This window comes from Trachurus trachurus (genome assembly GCF_905171665.1).
Source record: "Trachurus trachurus genome assembly, chromosome: 13".
Lineage (NCBI taxonomy): Eukaryota > Metazoa > Chordata > Actinopteri > Carangiformes > Carangidae > Trachurus > Trachurus trachurus.
In genome coordinates this window covers 25,505,039-25,521,263 of record NC_139892.1, presented here as the reverse complement: position 1 = coordinate 25,521,263, position 16,225 = coordinate 25,505,039, and positions in this window count along the sequence as shown.

The following is a 16,225-nucleotide window of genomic DNA, read 5'->3' as shown; positions in this document are numbered from 1 at the left end:
TTTTTGTGTGTGCCTTATGTACTATTTATTTTACTACATCTGTAAAGCGTCTTTGGGTCACTGTAAAAGCGCTATACAAAATTAATGAATTATTATTATTATTATTACTATTATAATTTTTTTTACGACAGTGCTAAAAAGCACTTGTCTCCTTCTGTGGTCTTGGTTTTGTTGTAGGCTATTAGTATTGGCGACATCATGAAACTTGATGCATCCTTCTTTATAATAGCCGGTAGTCAGTAGGCTAGTTGGCGCTCATACAGAACGAATTATGGACAAAAAACTCAAGAGCATATCTCATCAGACAGACTGATAAAAGTCAGTCCTCATGAGAATCCTTTGTTATTGCAGACGAGGCAGCAGGCCAGCTGCCTGTGTTGTTGCAGTGCTGCTCGCAGCCACACGTGGCAGTAGCCTACTGCTGCCATGCCAATTGGAGTGAAATTTTAACTTTTGAAATTTGGACACTGAGCCGGTGTTTGCTACACTCGTGGCTTCTCTTAACTCTTTCGCGACCATTGACGAGTAAAAAAACCGTTTTTTTTTTTTTTACAGATTACGATAATAGACACTCTGAGGTAGGTGTGTGAATATGGTAGTCCTCTGATATGTAAAACTGTTTTAAACTACAATCAAAACGTAATGTTTTTTATAAACTGTGTGATCTTGGTTTTGTTTTCGTTTTCGTTCTCCTTGAATGCTGCTCTGGGGACGGCGTGCAGCGCTGTGCGGCTGTCGGCTACAGTGTTGCGACTTTCTCGCTGAATCTGGCGACTTTCCAAACCCTCTTGGTGACTTGGTGACTGATTTTCATTTAATTCCTAATTGTAGTATTTATTTCATCCTGTATTTAATTGAATCTGCATTCTGGTTCCCGTCTTCTAGCGGATCCGGAAATCACCAAATTCACCAAAGTAAAAGTGTTCACCAACATAAAACTTATAAAATAGACATTAACTTGTAATACAATAAAAGCAAAAGGTTAACTTTATGGCTCGGGACTTTCTTGTAAATTATATTCCTTAAATTAAAAAGTTTCACCGCATTTTATTAGCTTGGTGCTTTTATTTTGACTAAAAGGCCTGTCTCTCTCGCCCTGGGTCAACGGCCCCAGACTAGGGAGAAGCAAAGTTAAATATTGAGTTGTGCATTGTTCTGTATTGGACCTCTGTTTTTTGAAAATTAATACAAATATTTCAAACAAATTAATGGTTGTTTTTATTATTGTGTTTACATATAAACGGAATGTGTTGCAAGTGTCCCACTTTGCCAATATCTAGCACTTTACCAATAGTGCCAGGAAATTTGGTGAAGGGTCATCCATCCAGTGTTTAATGTTTCTTTGTTTTTTCTTCTACACAGTACAGATCTGAAGCTGTTTAGAATGGTATCATATGATGGGCTAAGACATTTGGTTCATAATCAAAAATTATGTTGAAGGTTAATTTTCAGAAAGTGTCCCAGTTTACCCATATTCACCCTACAATTTTCAGGATGGAATATTTCACAGCATAATATTACTACATCGGGAACATACATAGGCAGGCCACATGATCAACGGGATTTGGGTGGTGTCTAAAAAATCTAGTACCACTACTGTTTTAGTCTAGGAAACCACAATGCATTGCAGCCTTTCAAAAGGCTGGCAGATCAGTTGGAAGAAAAGTCCTGCATGAAAACAATGCTGTTATATTCCTTTACTGCTTTGCTTGTACACTGTTGACATTAGAGTGCAATACATTTCATAACTGGATCCTGTCACAGGAGAGACGAACCTACCCAAGACCTGCCTTCTGCTGTTTCTGCCGCTGTAACCACTGGAGACTGGCACACTGCCATGACCTGATATAGAAGACGGCCTTCTAAAGGTAAGACATATGACCTGCATACAGCGGGACACGCTTTGTTGATTCAGTGTTTGTGGGAGGTTTTTTTTGTTTGGCCAGGCTTCACAGTTTTGGGATCTTATTCTGAGCACAATTTTTATTGTGTTCATCCTTTTGTGTTATTCTTTTCTTGCAGTGTTGTTTATACGACCAGCATCATCTTGTACTATTTCGGTGTAATGGAATGACAGTCTCCTGCATGTGTGAAGTTGCTGTGATGAGAGTAAAACTGTTCAAAATGTGTTGTCCTGTTCTTGTGCTACATAGTAGGGTTTTCACTACAGGTTTTTCTACTTGCTATTTTGGCATATGGTATGATGATCGCATCGTTTAGTGTGCAATTGCATGTTGTGTCTGTATAGCCGAAATACATACAGTATAAGCAGTTAAAGGGACAATGAGGAGTTTGTATTTGGTCATAAAAAAATCTGATATTAATGTGGATGAATCTACGCTACCCACACTTGTTAATGACTCCATTTTCGATAAATATATTGTTTTGTCTCCATTGTTATTTTGTTATTATTATTATTAGTGGTGGAAATGCTGGGCGAGCCGACCAGCGTTTCCTACTTTCGGTTTCGCGGACGCTGCCCGGCGGGTCATGAGAATAACGTAGCCGAATCGCCGTTTATGGTCGGAACTACGACAGTATCTGATCGTCTTCGAAACTCTGACTTTCATTCTTGATGAACGAAAACATTCTTGGCAAGATGTCAGTCTTGCACCGGTCCAAGAATTTCACCGTGCTCGCAGGGGCTCATGGGAAATGTTGTGTGAAAACACTTTGCTTTCCAAAACTCCTTGTTGTCCCTTTTTTAAAAGTGATTTATGTAGAGAACTACAGTACAGTATAGTGCAAGCATAGTCATTCTAACATTACAACATGTTCATTCAACACTAAAGACATTAGACAGAATATTGAGTTATATAGGAGACAGGGCAGGTATAGTAAATTATACTTTTATAAAGTCTATACAGTGAATATTTCTCTCTGAGCTTTGATAAGTCTTCCTGAGAAGCATTGAATGGCTGTACCTCTACAAAATTATTCAGATGTAACCATTTGAGGAGGAAAACTCTTCTCTGGTTAAACTGCTCACATTTCATCCTGTGATGAGCGTTCTGAAATAGATGCTGCATTGACTGATCACAAGCCAAACAGTTGGGTATCATTGGTGTAGAAACTGTAGTATTCTGATACCACAGACTGCGGATTCCTGGCGCAAGCAGCAGTTAATTAAAAAATAAAAATAAAAAATTAAGTATATTTTTGGGCTTTTGCCTTTAATCAATAGTGTAGCAGTAAAGAGAGACAGTAAATGGGGAGGCAGAGAGAGGGAGAATGACACGCAGCAAAGGGCCACCCTAGTCAGGATTCGATATGGGGCCGGCTGCGGCGAGGACTAAAGCCTCTGCACATGGGGCGCCTGCTCTACCAACCGAGCTAAATGACGCCCCAAGCAGCAGTTTATCTTTAGTGCAAATCACAATGTTTTATGTTAATGAAGAGGAAATCTGCACATTACATATCGAGATTCATGCTAAGACATTTGTGATACTGTCGTACATGCTTTTTTATGCACTTTTGTAAGCCCACCCTAGTTTACCATATTTCGTTAATTCAAGCCTGGTTTCATTTAAAATCAGGCATGTGATTTAGAAACAAATTGTCATTTACGATACCGTAATCTGGCTAATGGTGCTTTTGCAAGGCTGGCAATAAAAAAACATTGTTCAATCAGTGCATACAGTGGATAGTTCAGTTACAGCAGTGAAATGTTACCTTGAGATTTGGGCAGCAAGGTGTAAAAAGTGGTGGTCAATACCACAGTGGGAAACCAGTAACACCGTAACTTTTTTTCCACAGCTTGAGTTTATTGTGTCCTTAAATTAATATGTAAATCTCAAGTGACAATCAAATTACTGAGAAAAGCTGATCACTCTCACATTAAACCTGTTGGTTAATTCTCAGATTTTCTGCTAGTGAATCATTTCAGCTCTAGGCTGTATTCATTGCTTCAGTGACTGACAGTGGTGACCCCCAGGCTCCAGTAGCCGAATCATACAGTATGTTAAGCCTATTTCAAACCATTTGGGTCATGGTCATGGAGTGTGATGTGAGTTTACACACAGCTGTGAAAATGCTGAATACGTTCCCACCTGTGGTAAAACGGTTTCCTTCATGCAATCTAAAAAAATCCTTAGTGCTGTAAAAATATTAAAGTCGTTGCACAGTGTGTAAGTTAATACAACACTAAAGGAGACTCGTCTTGCAAGTAAATTATAAGCCCTAATGACACCTGCTTGACTAATGCTGCAGGTATCTAATTTGAACATCTCCTGCTGCAGTGCTGCAATTCTGTATTCTGTGGCCATCCCAAGACTTAATTTAGCTGTGAGAAGAAAATCTGATCTGGACAAATTACTGCAAGGGTTTAAAAAGGCAATTAAAACCCTAGACAGTAGTTATTTGCCTGGATGATAAAAATCCATGAGGATTAAAAAAGCTCCTTGATGAGCAGAGAGAAGTTTTCTTCTTTACCACTTGAGAGAGCTCTTGCTGCTTTTATAACTGCCAGCCCCTCTGTTCCCCATTCACCAAGTCAGCAGACAGTTTGATCCTGCAGGACTCCCATTTTCCACAGGGTAATAAGAGTTAAAGAGTGAGGGCTAGGCTATCATGTTCACGGTCACTTGGTAAGCAGCAGATTTTCTGCAGAAGCACAGTGTGTCCCCCATGGCCTCCCCTATGGTGCAAAAGTGGAGAAGCAATTGTGTGAGGATTATCAGTCTCCTATTACTGCAAATGTCAGTGCATCAGCACCACTCAGCCTGATTATGTCAATAGGGAAACACACTGGTCGTGTTTACAGACTCCAAAACATAGAGCTTTGAGGATGGAGTCTCCTCTGCCGCAGGCCAAGTGGGAAATAAAGAGATAATCAAAAAACACTGACCCTCAGTGGTAGTGCTGCTGTAAACGCTACTACCAGTATACAGTGAATACGCCCATAGTTCCTCTAAGCAATAATAGGGACAATAGACAGATTAAATCTGACTGCAACAACAGATTATAAATAATGGAATGGTATTTGTGAAGCGCTAATAGTTGGTGAGACAGCAATGTTAGTCATTAGCTGTTTAGTTGACAAAACTGACATTTTTCTTAACATAAAAGCTCCTGGTGGACTCTAATAAACACACCAGAGAGACTTTCGAAGTTATCCCTTCAGTAAAAATGAGCAGCAAAACATAAATAAATGAAATGTTAAAATGAATAAAATTATAATATAAGATCAAAGCGTCTACTGCAGTTGGTCCTCCAAATTTCCCTTTTCTTCTCTTTCCTGACTCCAATTGCTTCATAATGTCTGGTTAAAAAAAAAAAAAAGGACTATCATAATAACCCTGAGAGGCTTTAGCTTTGCTCCACTACTGTCTGTGAATCTGACATCAAAGCTTGTACTCCTAATCCTTCTGCCCTATGGAGGTAAACAAGGACCCGTGTGTCGATACCTGGCCTGTTATGATGACGAAGGACTATCGCGTGCTGTGCGGGGGCATTCTGAGCTGGATTAAAACAAAGTAATCCGCTCTGTGGAGAGAAGGAGAATAACTGCAGAGGTACTGTACCAGAGGTTAAGCAAATAATGTGCTCATTTTATGGAAAATCTTTAAGCAACACCCTCTGTCTCACAGCAGTATATATACTTCCTGTCTGTCTTGCAATAGACTTGGAGGGAAACGTTAATTGTTTGTCGAGATGGCATAATGTTCAGCTAATAATGGTTTGGATAGCCACTTCTAGGTTGTAGCATTTTCACCTGTAAATAGCACAACCCACTGAATAGGAATCTGACAGCAATGGATATTTAGGAGAAGCTGTGCATAGAAGGCTATGTCACCTCCCTTCAGTCTGGCACCAATATCAAAAATGGACTGTATAGGTATATTGAGTGTTTTAATGGCTTTTAGTAATTTTGTGAATACTTTTTATGGCACCCTCTGTGAAGTTATGTGGCAGTGATTTGTTTGGCATATGGTTCAGAAAAGCTGAACGTGGTAAGGCTGTCAGGCGGCGCTAATGTTTTCCACAATAGGCTGTTGCGTGTGGTGGATGGGATCCATCATTATAAATCTGTGACTACAAGCTTGTATACTGTCGCACTTTAGCTTTTCAGTTTAACTGGATTTATTCAAGCACTCTATCATTGTAACTGTAAGTGAGAAGTAAAATAATGGGACAGTATTTGCATTTTTCAATTAAAGACATCTGTGGTTAGGGTTAGCTTCACTGCCATGTCTGCTGTGCTGCTGCTTGCCATATTGCAATTCTCTGGGTGAAGTTGATTTTACCCCTAAAAGAAAAATGGGAGCTATTATCCCCAGTGTGGCTCTACATTTAGTACCCCATCACAAATATGTGTGTCAGGTTTTGGTGAAAAATGGGTGAAATTGTTAAATTGGTGGCCATTTACACTATGTTATCAGCCTGTCTGAAATGTATTGGCTCACTGTCACAAATTTTCTGTGCTCTATATTTGAAAAAAATGGTGAGGTGCCATGATACAGATGGATGTTCATGCAAACTGCAAACAAATGTTCTTAACAGTGGTTTTAAATGTTGAATTAGGTAGCAAGGTTTTATAACAATGTGATTTGTAATGTGATAACATACGTATGTCACCAAACTGCTCCTCTCAGGATGAATGGATAAGTTGCAATTTAGTTTTTCTACCAGGTTTTATCCAGTGGGTCATACTCAGTTTTAACCAATCACAAGCAGTTCAATATCTGTCTAACAATACAAGTACTTGCTCTACAGACTGTAATTGGATGACATAAGTGTAGAACAAGGCATAGAACAACGGAGGAGCAGCTCTGCCCCTGAGCATACAGTATGTATGACAACAACAATTTGAATTTGCTTCACAGTCACTCACTCACTCTTCCAACCTTGATTAAAACAATGATTGTATTAAATGAAGCACTGAGGAGAGAGAAAAATGAATAAAACCCAATAGCAATTTTAGGATTTGCGATATCTGGACATGCAACTCCAATGTTTTCCCAAAGTGATGTGGTGGACCGTAGCCGGAACTGTCATAATGAACCATGGATGATTTATGGTTTACTTGGGCAAAAACAGAGGGATCTAAGTGGAGCAGGCAGCTTTGTAAAGAAGTGTTCTGCTCCCTCTTATAGGCTGATAGAAAACAACACACTGAAACTTTCGAACAAAACTAAAACTATAGTGAGGTGAGCCACTGGTATAGATTTCCCCAGGCTAATGTACATTTCAGGCCTGTTGGGAATGTTTTGCAGATGTTGAGTGAAATTTGATTGTGGGTTTGGGAGGGATAGTGTGTGTGTGTCTTTTGTGTGTGTTGGGTGTCTGCAGAGGAGGCTGGTCTAACACTGCGTCTGTGCTGCTACTCACAATCAATCTAGTGTTGCCATACAATTTAAAGGTGCAATCTATAATCTCGAGTGTAACACCACCCTTCTGTGGCAGTGTGTGTCTGATACCACTTTGCCATTCAGATAAATAGGAAAGTGGTCTCAGTAATGGGAAAGTGGCTTTAGACTTCTCAACCCTACTGCATACGGTATATATGGCTAAATAAAATATCATTCATCAGTTTCAATCCATTTTTCAATACTCTTTCAATAGTAGAGTCTGAGCCAATCCCAGCATGCCCTGTCACATTAACATACACAGTATACAGCACAACTCAGATTGAAAGAAACAAGTTCCTGGTACTGGCTTGCTTTATTAATCCCATTAGGGAATTTATCATATTACAACAGCATAAGGTTAAAAAAAAATTTAAAAGCCATTTTAGTAGCAGGTGTTTCGAGCCAGATATGGAATAACAAAAAATATAAAATAGTAAATTAAAAAATAAGCGTACGAGCAATGTATATCAATTTAGGAAAGGCTGGAGTGCAATAAGGACTCTACAAAATGACAGTGTACAATAAATGCATTAAAAAATCACAATATATAGTTAGCAGTGTGTTCACCTGTCACACAGAGGTGAGTAATGTAAAGTGTTGTAGCAAACATTATGTAGACTGCTTGAATTTTGCACAGATCACTATAAAAGCAAAACCGTGTGAGTGGGAGAGAGGCATTGTTACTGTAGTTCCAAGCACACAGGACTAAACCAGCAGCTGGTTGTGAAAGAAAAACAACATGGCTGAGTCATGGAGCCACGCCATGATCAGATCACAAGGCACACAGCCAGCGCTGCTATAAAATCCTATATTTGGGCAAAGTTGTGATACTTTGTTCTCGGTGCAATAATATAGCACCTGGATGCATCCCAATGCACTGCAGATCCTGCTGCATGAAAGAAGGGGGCTGCACTGCTGAGCCATGACTCTCAGTTCAAACTGATACTGCGCCTGGCCCTTCCCGATGAAGCCAAAGTAGCTGGAAGGCAAGTGAAGAAAACCCTCTAAAGTCATCCACTTGGGACCAGAGATATGCCACCATTTGTTCTAAAAGTCACTGCCCTGCTCAAATCAGTGGAATGACGACACCCAGTGCACTTGGCTTCAGCTTCTTGTGAACAACACAGAGGAATAGGCTGGACTTAGTGCCTTTACATCCTGTGGCAACACTTTCCCTATTTAAGTTGTTGAAATCCATCCCAGATGACACACCTGTGTGTGGAGCCTGCAGGGGGATTATACAGTGTATCATAGATAGAGGAAGTGTCTCAGAGGAATCTCATTGCAATTTGTCCATGAAAAAAAAAAACGAATGAAGTGACAGATAAACAAATAATGCACTATGAGGTTAAAAAGATACTTCATCATTTTTTCTCCTATAATATTTTTGGTGGTGGATTATCGGTTTAGTTGTATTAATATGTTTTGTTTTGTTTTGTTTAGAATTAAAATACCAGCTGCCTTCTATTTATGAGGCAAATGCATTTTTGCAATTGAATTGAATTCATGAATTCCTGTATAATGCTGTTATTATTCTTTCCCCCACCACACTGACAGTGCATACACTTACAGCTATTCAATCAGTATTATTCCGTTGCTCATCTGACAGGTCTGTCTGGATTCATAAGCATGAGTAAGAGTCTCCCACTGTGCTCCAAGGACTAGCTGACATTTTGGATAGCATTGAGGGTATCTTCGGTAGAAAGAGTAACATTTGCTGGTGCAGAACTCAAGGCACACTGAAAAAGCTCAAGCAGCTGCAGCGCAATTGAATATTCTGCTATCTCTCAGTTCTTGTTTGAATTCAATAACGGTGCAGAGATCCATAATTGTGCCTTCTCCATGACAGATTGGAATCAGCAATCAAATAGATAATCATATACAAACAATTTAACACAAATTATTAATCACAATGTACTACATCATACCTGTACCATCAGGCACAGAGAAGAAATTTAAAATGCCTTCCCACTAACATGTTTTCCCCCTGGAAAGCACACATCCACCCACCCTCACATTTCTCATGCATTTTTTAGAGTCAACTGTTCTCATGCCAGGTTGCACTTGAGAAGCCCTATCTGGTCTTCGTGAGAAGCCATCTGCATGTTTTTAAAGTCCTCTATTAGAAAGTTAAATGAGCACATGAATATCCCTGGAGATCGTTTACCTGCATTGGATAGAAAATACGTTTTTTATGGTGGAGTAGACATTACAGTGCAGCCACAAAGTAGAATGGATAGCCTTGGTCCAAAGCTTATTTAACACTTGATGTCATGCGGCTACATCATTTGTGCAGGCGGGATAACTCATTTGGAAAATGAAAAGTCCTTCGGAGTGATGTGCAAGCTCTAATCGGCCGCACTATTGTATGGTTTGTAGATTACTTCTTGTCAGCCAGTTCAGTGAGTGCAAAAATGGTTTGTTAATGTATCAGGCTGGATTGTGTGAAGGACTAAGTATGGCTGTATACGAGTCTGAATTTTGTTTTGCATAAAGAGACTTTCCATTTCAAGAATATATTGTTCACTCTCCATCTTATCTTGTGGAAATGACAAAAAAGCCTGCAAGAAATACAAAATATTGAGAAAAGAAGTGACTGTAAAACAGATCATATTGATTGTTGTTCACTTGCCAGCCTGCTGGACACCATACAAAACCCCAATGAGCATAATGTGTTGATGCAGTTATGCATATTGACCAAAGGATGGAGCCCAAAGACAAAGCTTTCCTGCCCTGATACTGGTCACTTCAAGGGATGTAATCTGTGAGGCTCACGCATTGAGACTGAATAAAACATGATTCTTTTCTTATGCCCTCAGCAATTCAACAACATCAAGACTTCATTTCATCACTGTCTTGCCAAAGTTGCATTTGATTATATTATATTTCTTTTAGTATTCAACTGTTTCAAGGGCTTATCACTTAGAGCAAGGTCTTGGGTTTTGTTGTGATGACTGAGAGCTTCAAGGCAGTTTCCATTAATATGGGTCAACAAGGTATTAATAGAAACAACAAGGAAACATTTAGGGAAATTCACTGTTTTTTTTTCTTTGGTGACTCAACACATTTATTACTGGAGGCAGAAGTGTTTTTATCCAGCTCTGATCTTTTTGGAGCTGTCTGCCCACTCTCTGCTCCCATGTAAATACAGTTGTTTGTTATGAGCTGTGGCTCTAGCTAAAGGTTGGAAGCACTGACCTCAGACCAGCTCTAATTAATTAACAGAGCGGCACGATGTCCCGCACCATTAACCTTACAGGATCGAGAGGTTCAGAGATGACAAAGGTCAGACCTCGGAAACAAAGCTCCTGGTTTCATGAACTTTCGTCCTTTCAGGTGTTTTCAGTTTAGCTGCAACATCAGTGCTAATCTATCCTGCAATTGCCAACCATGTGGTGTGTTTAAAGTTAGTCAGATTTTATGAAATTGTATGTGATGAATGTGGTCATAATTTCGGTTTGCTCAAACACCTTACTTCACCATCCTGGTCCCTTGAGGTTAAACAAGGTCCATCAAGCTGTGGACCTCCGACAAACAAAATGTATAAGTTGGACAGTAGGTACCCCAAGAGTTTGGCTGGGGGAGTTGTGTTCTTTCCCTTTCAAAAGCCAAAAACACAACAGGGGAGATGCCTACAATGGACCAAACAATATGGAAGGCCCCACTCCCAGCAAAATGTCACGAAAATAAACAAGCATGCATACGCCTGCTCCAAGGCTAGGCTAGGCTAGTTTAACGCCATAGTGATAGCTAGCTAGCTAACGTCGAGCTAGCTAGACTAGGCTGAATCCGAAATGACTCACTACTCACTATATATAATATATAGTGCACTTTATTACACATATGTATAACAGACCGTTGCTAAGGACTCCGCTCTGATCAGAGTTGCACAGATGAGAAGAACAATGCAGGATATTTACCATATGTTTAATTGTTACCGTCATTAAACAGCTTCGGGCTAATTGTGACTTGTAACTTGTTACAGGGAGAGTTGGAGGCTCCTTCCACATCGTGGCTGAAAACCAGACCTGTGATCAGAGCCTTGGACTCGGTGTCACAGCTCTCGTCTTGGTGGCACCGTGAGTCTGCGACACAAACACGCCCTGTAAATCTTTTCTTTATGACAGATAAGACTCCACATGGTAACATGTATATGATAATCCATTGAGCCACTGATTGATTATGAAAGGCTTTGTTGAAAACAAATGCACAGGAGCGGGGGAGGCTTAGCAAAACAGCGGGGAAGTGACCGGACTTGCAGATGTGCTAAAAGATGCAATTTATAAATCGATAAAAGCCGTATTTTGATCAACATTATGTTTACATAGTGGTAGGGCTGTAGCCGATATCCGAGTACTCGAGTACTCGCTCGGCTTGGGCGGCATCCGAGTACCATTTTACCTACTCGGATACCCCCCCCCCCGCCCCCGCTGCTTACAGCTCGGGCGCTGGAGCGCACTGTCATCGCTCGGCGGCATAAGAGCGCCTTGTCGATGCGTGGATGCTCGGACACTCGGACACCCCCCCACCCCCCTCCCCACACACACACACCGCTCCGCCCCCGCTTGCACCTCGGGCTCACTGCAGCGCACTGGTTGGCTGTGTCTTCAGACGGAGCGATGGTGTCGGCGAAGAGAAAGCTGACCAGCAGTGTGCTTTTGGGCTATAATTGCACTGCTGCTGACAACCACCTTGTTCTGTGTTAAAAAATGTATCCGGCAATATTTTATTGTTTATTTAGGCTGAAATGTTAATGGTTCCTTTATTGAAGTGTGCGCTGCGTTATAAGAAAAATGTTTAGTCTATTAACGGGACGGGAGCGTGCCTATGTTCCTACAGCCCTATGTTCCCTCTGGACTCTCTCTCTCTGGCCTGTCTAGCCTCTACCAGGTCTTTTTACTAAACTTAACCAACTCCTTTCTTCATTGCCTAAACCCAACCAATGGTGGGACCAAAGGGCTGAGGGAACATAGGGCCTAATTTTCAGTGACAACAAAAGTTAGAAATGAGGGAACATAGGGCTGAGGGAACATAGGGCTGTGGGAACATAGGAATGACCCCAACGGTTCAATTAAATTCCGTGGCATTCCTTCTTCTTCTTTTTTTTGTTGCTCTTTGAATTGCGAGTGATTTGAGGATGGATCTGTGAGGAAAAATATCACACATGAACTCCGCTCCGCTCTCCCTCTACATGGCGAATACTCGAGTACTACTCGAATAGTGACCCCGAACATTCGGATAGTAAAATATGCTACTCGTTGCAGCCCTACATAGTGGCCATGCGATTTTGTAGTGGTGTCTGAATGTTTAGTGATTATTAAAATTCACAATATGGTGCACTCGTATGCGTCTGAGCAAGACACTGAGAAGCTTCTTGGGCTAGAAAGCAACAGTAACTAAGGGGGGCAGAGCTTTTGCGAAAGGTCAGTTGACTGGTAGCACAGTGGGAGATCGGGGATAGGGCCGTTGTTTCACATCCCTCCATCAGCCGAACCATGCCATCAGTACTGACGGTTATAAAGTTGCGTTCACTGCAGTAATTAGGCTATGATTTCTCAAACACTTAGGTTTAGTAAACTGCAAGAGCTGATCGCCGGGTTTCCTAATGACGTACTCGGTAATGCAGTGCGTGCGTCTGCAGACTCCATCCACCAGTGATGATGCTTTTATCAATCACAAAACTATCACTCTATTCATGTCCAGATATTTAATGGTGCCGCCCTCTCCCTGTTGAACGTGGTAATGTTAGTAAAGTCCCTCTTCTTGGCCGTCTTCCGTGTCTCCATGTCGTAAAGTGGGCAGGGCGAGGCCTGGAATACTATATCAGGGCGTTACATACAGTAGGTACTACTTCAAAGTGGCCATTTCACTCGCAGGGAGCGAGATTCACGCAACGCGTGAAATGTAAGTGACAAATGTAGCCACTAGGTGGAAGCATAGTACTGAATTGCAGGTCAAACGATTTTGGGACAATTCCACATTTGACCACAATGTAGCTGCAATGGAGAGTGGCGCTGTTTTAGGCTACAGGTAGAGTGAATGGAGAGGGGGACTGCTAAACCGTATCAGATTGATTCAGACTGATTGTTTCACAGCGGTGGGACATCTCAACTATCTGGGTGACCTTGGATAATCACTTGTGTTTTCTTTGTTTTAGAGTAGAGCTAAAATATGGACAATTGTTTTTTTAAGGAACATTTGTTTACTGGTAAAATTGCCGACCTGGATTATTGTCCCAGTCCGCCCCCGTGAGCCTATATCACGGCCTGACTGGATGTTGCTTAAATATAAGAATAGCCTATAATAATATCTGATACCCTAAAGACATCTGAGGTTGTGATTTTCCTTGCTCGCTGCAGCCACGGCTAAGCGGAGGCAGAAACAATTTTGCACAGCCTACAGAAGTTTCAACTTCCATACAAGCATTTAAGAAATGATTCTTATCAGTTCCATAATTCAGAGAGGATTTTTACTCAACGAAAAAATGTATAAAGATCAGTTTTTAGGTTGAAGACACAACAGCAGTACCGTCCAGACACTGATGTGTGTCAGCTGGAGCAGCGGGTCGGTGATCGATAAGACACGTGAGAGCATTATGACTGATAGCTCCCTAGAACAGCTCCCTCAGTAAGCAGAATCATCCGCTCCACGTTTGAGCAAATAAATGAGCAAATGAGCATTAATTCTCCGCCGGGCCGAGGCACCAACTTCCCTGCTTGTGTATTTGTAGGGATGTGAACGTGTACTTAAATATGTACACGCCCCCCCCCCCCCCCCCCCCCCCCTCTCGCTGACCTTCACGGTCCTGGCCCGCACAGGTACCAGGAGACCAAGACCCCCGTCATGTCGGTCCTCCACCCTTCCTGATCCGCCGCAAGTTGCAAGAGCCCCGCGGAGCCCAGTCTCTCCCTCCTCTCCCACACTTCAGCACCTGTCCTGGGCTACAGCTTGGCTCGCTCCACCGTCCTTTATTTTTGAAGTATAACTAATAATAATGCAACGTATAGCCTAACTATACACGCGTATGAGTGATCAGAACAGTAAATTGTTTACGCTACTTTTAAAAGGAGTGATAAGTCATTTAAAACGAGGAGCGAGCCGAGCCGAGCAGACACTGTGCAGCCCAGGACAAGTGCTGAAGGTCGGATGAGAGGAGTGGACAGACCGGGCAGGAGCAACCAGCCCAGAGGCGTCTCGTCAGTCCTCGGCCGTCTTCAATGTCTCGAGACACCCCTTTCAATTCGTTTAAGGTTATTTGTTTGTGTTTAGGGAGGCTATATTTGCATAGAATATCTTTTGGCAAGCAGAAAAGCAATGTTTGACCCGGCGTGGCGGCGCCATCACACTCGCTTGCAAAAAAAAGACAAGAAAAAAAGGAAAAATAAACGCACTTTTGTCTGAAGGAGGGAAGCGCGTCACAGCATCATTTTTTATTAACTCATAGTTTTCTCTAAATTAAGACAGTGTGTGGGACTATTTTCCACCCAGCCCCCCCAACATTTATGTATAAAAATATGAAGAAAAAAAAATTGCGTGTATCGTTTAGGGATTTTTTACTAAACGTTTACAGTTTTATTCCGTGTAAACGTTTACATGTGTACAAGGTCACACCCCTAATAGGTTGTACCTTTAGTTAATGTGTTTTCTTTTCTCATCATAATTATGATCACATATGGCTCCAAGTTTGAGCAAATAAATGAGCAAATGAGCATTAATTCTCCGCCGGGCCGCAGCAGCTGATTTGAGAACCTAATGTGGGTTATTCAAAGAATTGAAGTTGAACAGCTGTAAAGTACTGTAGGGGGCAGTGCTTTTGCCTGACAATGAGAAGGCTACTGTAGCCTACTTAAGTTAAGTATCTACATACATATGCACAGCGCGCAGGGTTGGGGGTGGGGGTAGATCCAGTGGTTTAGTCTGCGTAATACGCCAATATACGCCCTATACTCGCTAGATTTCGTTTGTTTTTACCTGTTTCCATAGTCAATCCTATAAGCAAATATTTATAGCAGCAAAAGAAAATACGCAATAGTAAACCCACATTAGGTTCTCAAATCAGCTGCCACTCTGCAGGGACAGCGCGTGTCATAAGCCGTTGGAGACAAATATGTACACAAGCAGGGAAGTGGTGCCTCGGCCCGGCGGAGAATTAATGCTCATTTGCTCATTTATTTGCTCAAACGTGGAGCCATATGTGATCATAATGATGATGAGAAAAGAAAACACATTAACGAAAGGTACAACCTAAACTGGGACTCGAACCCATACTAGCAGATGCCTCTGCTTTCTGAGGGAGCTGTTCTACCAGGGGAGCTATCAGTCATAATGCTCTCGTGTGTCTTATACCCCTTTCCCACTGGCCAAAAAACCTGTTTAAACCCGCTAACAATCGGCTTTTGGTGGCAGTGGGAAAGGCGCACCGAGTCGCGTCGACCCGCATCGACGCGGGTCAAACGACTCGGCAAGCGACGCGGGTTAAATCGCCTTTAATCGGCTCGGCTCCGAACGGCTTGCAGTGGGAACGCCAGACCCGCGTCAACCCGCTAATTTACGTGATGACACTGAACGTTACGTGACGCTACGTCATCGCGCCGGTCGCGTCTCATATCACGTACCAAAACAAAGCTCTGCTCCGCTCTGCTCTCATCCGAGACTGGGATCAAAAGATCAGAGAACACTGACCAAAAACGATAGAAAAAAAGAAAAGAAAAGAAGCGACAGTCTGTTTAACTGACGTGTTGTGCCGCGGACGTCCGTCATCCGGCCGCAGCAGACTCTCTGTCCTCCGCGGTCCTGGTGCTCCAGGTCAGCCAGCCAGAGAGTCTGCCGCGGCGGGCGGCTGTGGCATGACTGTGTGTGTCTCTTGCACCGCGGAT